Source organism: Triticum urartu, chromosome 6A (genome assembly GCF_056163025.1).
Source record: "Triticum urartu cultivar PI428250 chromosome 6A, HENAU_Tu73, whole genome shotgun sequence".
Taxonomy (NCBI): Eukaryota; Viridiplantae; Streptophyta; class Magnoliopsida; order Poales; family Poaceae; genus Triticum; species Triticum urartu.
In genome coordinates this window covers 543,221,911-543,230,924 of record NC_141878.1, presented here as the reverse complement: position 1 = coordinate 543,230,924, position 9,014 = coordinate 543,221,911, and positions in this window count along the sequence as shown.

Sequence of the window (9,014 nt, the reverse complement as noted above, 5' to 3'; positions counted from 1 at the left end):
TCTCGAATTAAACGAGATCATGATACAATGTTCATGCTCAAAGCTGGCACTAAATAACAATTATTGAGGTTTAAAACTAATCCCGTAGGTAAATGTAGAGGTAGCGTGCCGACGGCGATCACATCGACCTTGGAACCATTCCCGACGCGCATCGTCACCTCGTCCTTCGCCAGTCTCCACTTATTCCGCAGCTCCTGCTTTGAGTTACAAATGTGAGCAACCGCACCGGTATCAAATACCCAGGAGCTACTACGAGTACTGGTAAGGTACACATCAATTACATGTATATCACATATACCTTTAGTGTTGCCGGCCTTCTTGTCCGCTAGGTCTTTGGGGCAGTTCCGCTTCCAGTGAACACTTCCCTTGCAATAAAAACACTCAGTCTCAGGCTTGGGTCCATTCTTTGACTTCTTCCCGGCGGCTTGCTTACCGGGCGCGGCAACTCCCTTGCCGTCCTTCTTGAAGTTCTTTTTACCCTTGCCTTTCTTGAACTTAGTGGTTTTATTCACCATCAACACTTGATGTTCCTTTTTGATTTCCACCTTCGCTGATTTCAGCATTGAATATACCTCAGGAATGGTCTTTTCCATCCCCTGCATATTGAAGTTCATCACAAAGCTCTTGTAGCTCGGTGGAAGCGACTGAAGGATTCTGTCAATGACCGCGTCATCCGGGAGATTAACTCCCAGCTGAGTCAAGCGGTTATGCAACCCTGACATTTTGAGTATGTGCTCACTGACAAAACTATTTTCCTCCATCTTACAACTGAAGAACTTGTCGGAGACTTCATATCTCTCGACCCGGGCATGAGCTTGGAAAACCATTTTCAGCTCTTCGAACATCTCATATGCTCCGTGTCGCTCAAAACGCTTTTGGAGCCCCGGTTCTAAGCTGTAAAGCATGCCGCACTGAACGAGGGAGTAATCATCAGCACGTGACTGCCAAGCGTTCATAACGTCTTGGTTCTCTGGGATGGGTGCGTCACCTAGCGGTGCTTCTAGGACATAATCTTTCTTGGCAGCTATGAGGATGATCCTCAGGTTTCGGACCCAGTCCGTATATTTGCTGCCATCATCTTTCAGCTTGGTTTTCTCTAGGAACGCGTTGAAGTTGAGGGCAACATTAGCGTGGGCCATTTGATCTACAAGACATAGTGTAAAGATTTTAGACTAAGTTCATGATAATTAAGTTCATCTAATCAAATTATTCAATGAACTCCCACTCAGATAGACATCCCTCTAGTCATCTAAGTGAAACATGATCCGAGTCAACTAGGCCGTGTCCGATCATCACGTGAGACGGACTAGTCAACATCGGTGAACATCTTCATGTTGATCGTGAAGGAAATATGCCCTAGAGGCAATAATAAAGCTATTATTTATTTCCTTATATCATGATAAATGTTTATTATTCATGCTAGAATTGTATTAACCGGAAACATAATACATGTGTGAATACATAGACAAACAGAGTGTCACTAGTATGCCTCTACTTGACTAGCTCGTTGATCAAAGATGGTTATGTTTCCTAACCATAGACATGAGTTGTCATTTGATTAACGGGATCACATCATTAGGAGAATGATGTGATTGACTTGACCCATTCCGTTAGCATAGCACTTGATCGTTTAGTTTGTTGCTATTGCTTTCTTCATGACTTATACATGTTCCTATGACTATGAGATTATGCAACTCCCATTTACCGGAGGAACACTTTGTGTGCCACCAAACGTCACAACGTAACCGGGTGATTATAAAGGTGCTCTACGGGTGTCTCCGAAGGTACTTGTTGGGTTGGCGTATTTCGAGATTAGGATTTATCACTCCGATTGTCGGAGAGGTATCTCTGGGCCCTCTCGGTAATGCACATCACTTAAGCCTTGCAAGCATTGCAACTAATGAGTTAGTTGCAGGATGATGTATTACGGAACGAGTAAAGAGACTTGCCGGTAACGAGATTGAACTAGGTATTGAGATATCGACGATCGAATCTCGGGCAAGTAACATACCGATGACAAAGGGAACAATGTATGTTGTTATGCGGTCTGACCGATAAAGATCTTCGTAGAATATGTGGGAGCCAATATGAGCATCCAGGTTCCGCTATTGGTTATTGACCGGAGACGTGTCTCGGTCATGTCTACATTGTTCTCGAACCCGTAGGGTCCGCACGCTTAACGTTACGATGACAGTTTCATTATGAGTTTTTATATTTTGATGTACCGTAGGTTGTTCGGAGTCCCGGATATGATCACGCACATGACGAGGAGTCTCGAAATGGTCGAGACATAAAGATCGATATATTGGACGGCTATATTCGGACACCGCGAGTGTTTCGGGTGATTTCGGAGAAAACCGGAGTGCCGGAAGGGTTACCGGAACCCCCCGGGGAAGTATTGGGCCTTAGTGGGCCTGAGGGGAGAGAGAGGGCAGCAGCCCAGGAGGTTGCGCGCCCCCTCCCATAGGGAGTCCGAATTGGACTAGGGGAGGGGGGTGCGGCCCCTCTTGCCCTCTCCCTCTCCCTCTCTTTCCTTCCCCCTTCTCTCTTCCTAGTTGGACTAGGAAAGGGGAGTCCTACTCCTACTAGGAGGAGGACTCCCCCCTCCTTGGCGCGCCTCAAGAGCCGACCGGCCTCTCCCCCTTGCTCCTTTATATACAGGGGCAGGGGGGCACCTCTAGACACACAAGTTGATCTTCGTGATCGTTCTCTTAGCCGTGTGCGGTGCCCCCCTCCACCATAATCCTCGATAATATTGTAGCGGTGCTTAGGCGAAGCCCTGCGACGGTAGAACATCAAGATCGTCACCATGCCGTCGTGCTGACGGAACTCTTCCCCGACACTTTGCTGGATCGGAGTCCGGGGATCGTCATCGAGCTGAACGTGTGCTAGAACTCGGAGGTGTCGTAGTTTCGGTGCTTGATTGGTCGGGCCGTGAAGACGTACGACTACATCAACCGCGTTGTGCTAACGCTTCCGCTTCCGGTCTACGAGGGTACATAGACAACACTCTCCCCTCTCGTTGCTATGCATCACCATGATCTTGCATGTGCGTAGGAAATTTTTTGAAATTACTACGTTTTCCAACAGTGGCGTCCGGGCCTAGGTCTTATGTGTTGATGTTGTGCATGAGTAGAACACTAGTGAGTTGTGGGCGATATAAGTCATACTGCTTACCAGCATGTCATACTTTGGTTCGGCGGTATTGTTGGATGAAGCGGCCCGGACCGACATAACGCGTACGCTTACCGAGACTGGTTCTACCGACGTGCTTTGCACACAGGTGGCTGGCGGGTGTCAGTTTCTCCAACTTTAGTTTAACCAAGTGTGGCTATGCCTGGTCCTTGCGAAGGTTAAAATAGCACCAACTTGACAAACTATCATTGTGGTTTTGATGCGTAGGTAAGGACGGTTATTGCTAAGCCCGTAGCAGCCACGTAAAACTTGCAACAACAAAGTAGAGGACGTCTAACTTGTTTTTGCAGGGCATGTTGTGATGTGATATGGTCAAGACATGATGCTAAATTTTATTGTATGAGATGATCATGTTTTGTAACCGAGTTATCGGCAACTGGCAGGAGCCATATGGTTGTCGCTTTATTGTATGCAATGCAATTGCGCTGTAATGCTTTACTTTATCACTAAGCGGTAGCGATAGTCGTGGAAGCATAAGATTGGCGAGACGACAATGATGCTACGATGGTGATCAAGGTGTTGCGCCGGTGACGATGGTGATCATGACGGTGCTTCGAAGATGGAGATCACAAGCACAAGATGATGATGGCCATATCATATCACTTATATTGATTGCATGTGATGTTTATCTTTTATGCATCTTATCTTGCTTTGATTGACGGTAGCATTATAAGATGATCCTTCACTAAATTATCAAAGTATAAGTGTTCTCCCTGAGTATGCACCGTTGCGAAAGTTCTTCGTGCTGAGACACCACGTGATGATCGGGTGTGATAGGCTCTACGTTCAAATACAACGGGTGCAAAACAGTTGCACACGCGGAATACTCAGGTTAAACTTGACGAGCCTAGCATATAATAGATATGGCCTCGGAACACGGAGACCGAAAGGTCGAGCGTGAATCATATAGTAGATATGATCAACATAGTGATGTTCACCATTGAAACTACTCCATCTCACGTGATGATCGGACATGGTTTAGTTGATTTGGATCACGTGATCACTTAGAGGATTAGAGGGATGTCTATCTAAGTGGGAGTTCTTAAGTAATATGATTAATTGAACTTTAATTTATCATGAACTTAGTCCTGGTAGTATTAGCATATCTATGTTGTAGATCAATAGCTCGCGTTTAGCTCCCCTGTTTTATTTTTGATATGTTCCTAGAGAAAACTAAGTTGAAAGATGTTAGTAGCAATGATGCGGATTGGATCTGTGATCTGAGGTTTATCCTCATTGCTGCACAGAAGAATTATGTCTTTGATGCACCGCTAGGTGACAAACCTATTGCAGGAGCAGATGCAGATGTTATGAACATTTGTCTAGCTCAATATGATGACTACTTGATAGTTTAGTGCACCATGCTTAAACGGCTTAGAATCAGGACTTCAAAGACGTTTTGAACGTCATGGACCATATGAGATGTTCCAGGAGTTGAAGTTAATATTTCAAGTAAAATACCCGAGTTGAGAGATATGAAGTCTCCAACAAGTTTTATAGCTGAAAGATGGAGGAGAATAGCTCAAGCAGTGAGCATGTGCTCAGATTGTCTGGGTACTACAATCGCTTGAATCAAGTGGGAGTTAATCTTCCAGATAAAATAGTGATTGACAGAATTCTCCAGTCACCGTCACCAAGTTAGTAGAACTTCATGATGAACTATAATATGCAAGGGATGACAAAAGTAATTCCCAAGCTCTTCGTGATGCTGAAATCGACGAAGGTAGAAATCAAGAAAAACATCAAGTATTGATGGTTAACAAGACCACTAGTTTCAAGAAAAGGGCAAAGGGAAAGAAAGGGAACTTCAAGAAGAACGGAAAGCAAGTTGCTGCTCAAGTGAAGAAGCCCAAGTCTGGACCTAAGCCTGAGACTAAGTGCTTCCACTGCAAAGGGACTGGTCACTAGAAGCGGAACTACCCCAAGTAATTGGCGGATAAGAAGGATGGCAAAGTGAACATAGGTATATTTGATATACATGTTATTGATGTGTACTTTACTAGTGTTCGTAGAAACCCCTCCGTATTTGATACTGGTTCAGTTGCTAAGAGTAGTAACTCGAAACGGGAGTTGCAGAATGAACAGAGACTAGTTAAGGGTGAAGTGACGATGTGTGTTGGAAGTGGTTCCAAGATTGATATGATCATCATCGCACACTCCCTATACTTTCGGGATTAGTGTTGAACCTAAATAAGTGTTATTTGGTGTTTGCGTTGAGCATAAAAATATGATTGGATCATGTTTATTGCAATACGGTTATTCATGTAAGTTAGAGAATAATTGTTGTTCTGTTTACATGAATAAAACCTTCTATGGTCATACACTCAATGAAAATGGTTTGTTGGATCTCGATCGTCGTGATACACATATTCATAATATTGAAGCCAAAAGATGCAAAGTTAATAATGATAGTGCAACTTATTTGTGGCATTGCCGTTTAGGTCATATTGGTGTAAAGCGCATGAAGAAAATCCATGCTAATGGGTTTTTGGAATCACTTGATTATGAATCAGTTGACGCTTGCGAACCATGCCTCATGGGCAAGATGACTAAGACTCCGTTCCCCGGAACAATGGAGCGAGCAACAGATTTGTTGGAAATCATACATACTGATGTATGTGGTCCGATGAATATTGAGGCTCGTGGCATGTATCATTATTTTCTGATCTTCACAGATGATTTGAGCAGATATGAGTATATCTACTTGATGAAACACAAGTCTGAAATATTTGAAAAGTTCAAAGAATTTCAGTGTGATGTGGAGAATCATCGTAACAAAAATAAAAGTTTCTACGATATGATCGCAGAAGTAAAATATTTGAGTTACGAGTTTGGCCTTCAGTTAAAACAATGTGAAATAGTTTCACTACTCACGCCACCTGGAACACCACAGTGTAATGGTGTGTCCGAACGTCATAACCGTACTTTATAAGATATAGTGTGATCTATGATGTCTCTTACCGATCTACCACTGTCGTTTTGGGGTTATGCATTAGAGACAGCTACATTCACGTTAAAAAGGGCACCATCTAAATCCGTTGAGACGACACCGTATGAACTGTGGTTTGGTGAGAAACCTAAGTTGCCATTTCTTAAAGTTTGGGACTACAATGCTTATGTGAAAAAGTTTCAACATGATAAGCTCAAACCCAAATCGGAGAAGTAAATCTTCATAGGATACCCAAAAGAAAATGTTGGGTACACCTTCTATCACAGATCCGAAGGTAAGTTATTCATTGCTGAGAATGGATCCTTTCTAGAGAAGGAGTTTCTCTCGAAAGAAGTGAGTGGGAGGAAAGTAGAACTTGATGAGGTAACTGTACCTGCTCCCTTATTGGAAAGTAGTTCATCACAGAAATCTGTTCCTGTGACTACTACACCGATTAGTGAGGAAGCTAATGATGATGATCATGTAACTTCAGATCAAGTTACTACCGAACCTCGTAGGTAAACTAGAGTGAGATCCGCACCAGAGTGGTACGGTAATCCTGTTCTGGAGGTCATGTTACTTGACCATGACGAGCCTACGAACTATGAGGAAGCGATGATGAGCCCAGATTCCGTGAAATGGCTTGAGGCCATGAAATCTGAGATGAGATCCATGTATGAGAACAAAGTATGGACTTTGATTGACTTGCCCAATGATCGGTGAGCCATTGAGATTAAATGGATCTTCAAGAGGAAGACGTACGCTGATAGTAGTGTTACTATCTACAAAGCTAGAATTGTCGCAAAAAGTTTTTCGACAAGTTCAAGGTGTTGACTACGATGAGAGTTTCTCACTCGTATTTATGCTTAAGTCTGTCTGAATCATGTTAGCAATTGCCGCATTTTATGAAATCTGGCAAATGGATAATCAAAACTGCATTCCTTAATGGATTTATTAAAGAAGAGTTGTATATGATGCAACCGGAAGGTTTTGTCAATCCTAAAGGTACTAACAAAATATGCAAGCTCCAGGGATCCATCTATGGACTGGTGCAAGCATCTCAGAGATGGAATATACGCTTTGATAAGTTGATCAAAGCATATAGTTTTATACAGACTTGCGGTGAAGCCTGTATTTACAAGAAAGTGAGTGGGAGCACTACAGCATTTCTGATAAGTATATGTGAAAGACATATTGTTGATCAGAGATAATGTAGAATTATTCTGCAAAGCATAAAGGAATATTTGAAAGGAGTTTTTCAAAGAAAGACCTCGGTGAAGCTGCTTACATATTGAGCATCAAGATCTATAGAGATAGATCAAGATGCTTGATAAGTTTTTCAATGAGTACATACCTTGACAAGATTTTGAAGTAGTTCAAAATGGAACAGTCAAAGAAGAAGTTCTTGCCTATGTTACAAGGTGTGAAGTTGAGTAAGACTCAAAACCCGACCATGACAGAAGATAGAGAGAGAATGAAAGTCATTCCCTATGCCTTAGCCATAGGTTCCATAAAGTATGCCATGCTGTGTACCAGACCTATTGTATACCCTGCCCTGAGTTTGGCAAGGGAGTACAATAGTGATCTAGGAGTAGATCACCGGACGTTGGTCAAAATTATCCTTAGTGGAATAAGGATATGTTTCTCGATTATGGAGGTGACAAAAGGTTCGTCGTAAAGGATTACGTCGACGCAAGTTTTGACACTGATCCAGATGACTCTAAGTCTCAATCTGGATACATATTGAAAGTGGGAGCAATTATCTAGAATAGCTCCATGCAAAGCATTGTTGACATAGAAATTTGCAAAATACTTACGGATCTGAATGTGGCAGACCATTGACTAAACTTCTCTCACAAGCAAAACATGATCACACCTCAGTACTCTTTGGGTGTTAATCACATAGTGATGTGAACTAGATTATTGACTCTAGTAAACCCTTTGGGTGTTGGTCACATGTCGATGTGAACTATGGGTGTAAATCACATGGTGATGTGAACTATTGATGTTAAATCACATGGCGATGTGAACTAAATTATTGACTCTAGTGCAAGTGGGAGACTGAAGGAAATATGCCCTAGAGGCAATAATAAAGCTATTATTTATTTCCTTATATCATGATAAATGTTTATTATTCATGCTAGAATTGTATTAACTGAAAACATAATACATGTGTGAATACATAGACAAACAGAGTGTCACTAGTATGCCTCTACTTGACTAGCTCGTTGATCAAACATGGCTATGTTTCCTAACCATAGACATGAGTTGTCATTTGATTAACGGGATCACATCATTAGGAGAATGATGTGATTGACTTGACCCATTCCGTTAGCATAGCACTTGATCGTTTAGTTTGTTGCTATTGCTTTCTTCATGACTTATACATGTTCCTATGACTATGAGATTATGCAACTCCCGTTTACAAGAGGAACACTTTGTGTGCCACCAAACGTCACAACGTAACTGGGTGATTATAAAGGTGCTCTACAGGTGTATCCGAAGGTACTTGTTGGGTTGGCGTATTTCGATATTAGGATTTGTCACTCCGATTGTCGGAGAGGTATCTCTGGGCCCTCTCGGTAATGCACATCACTTAAGCCTTGCAAGCATTGCAAATAATGAGTTAGTTGCAGGATGATGTATTACGGAACGAGTAAAGAGACTTGCCGGTAACGAGATTGAACTAGGTATTGAGATACCGACGATCGAATCTCGGGCAAGTAACATACCGATGACAAAGGGAACAATGTATGTTGTTATGCGGTCTGACCGATAATGATCTTCGTAGAATATGTGGGAGCCAATATGAGCATCCAGGTTCCGCTATTGGTTATTGACCGGAGACTATTGGAAATATGCCCTAGAGGAAATAAAAAATTGATTATTA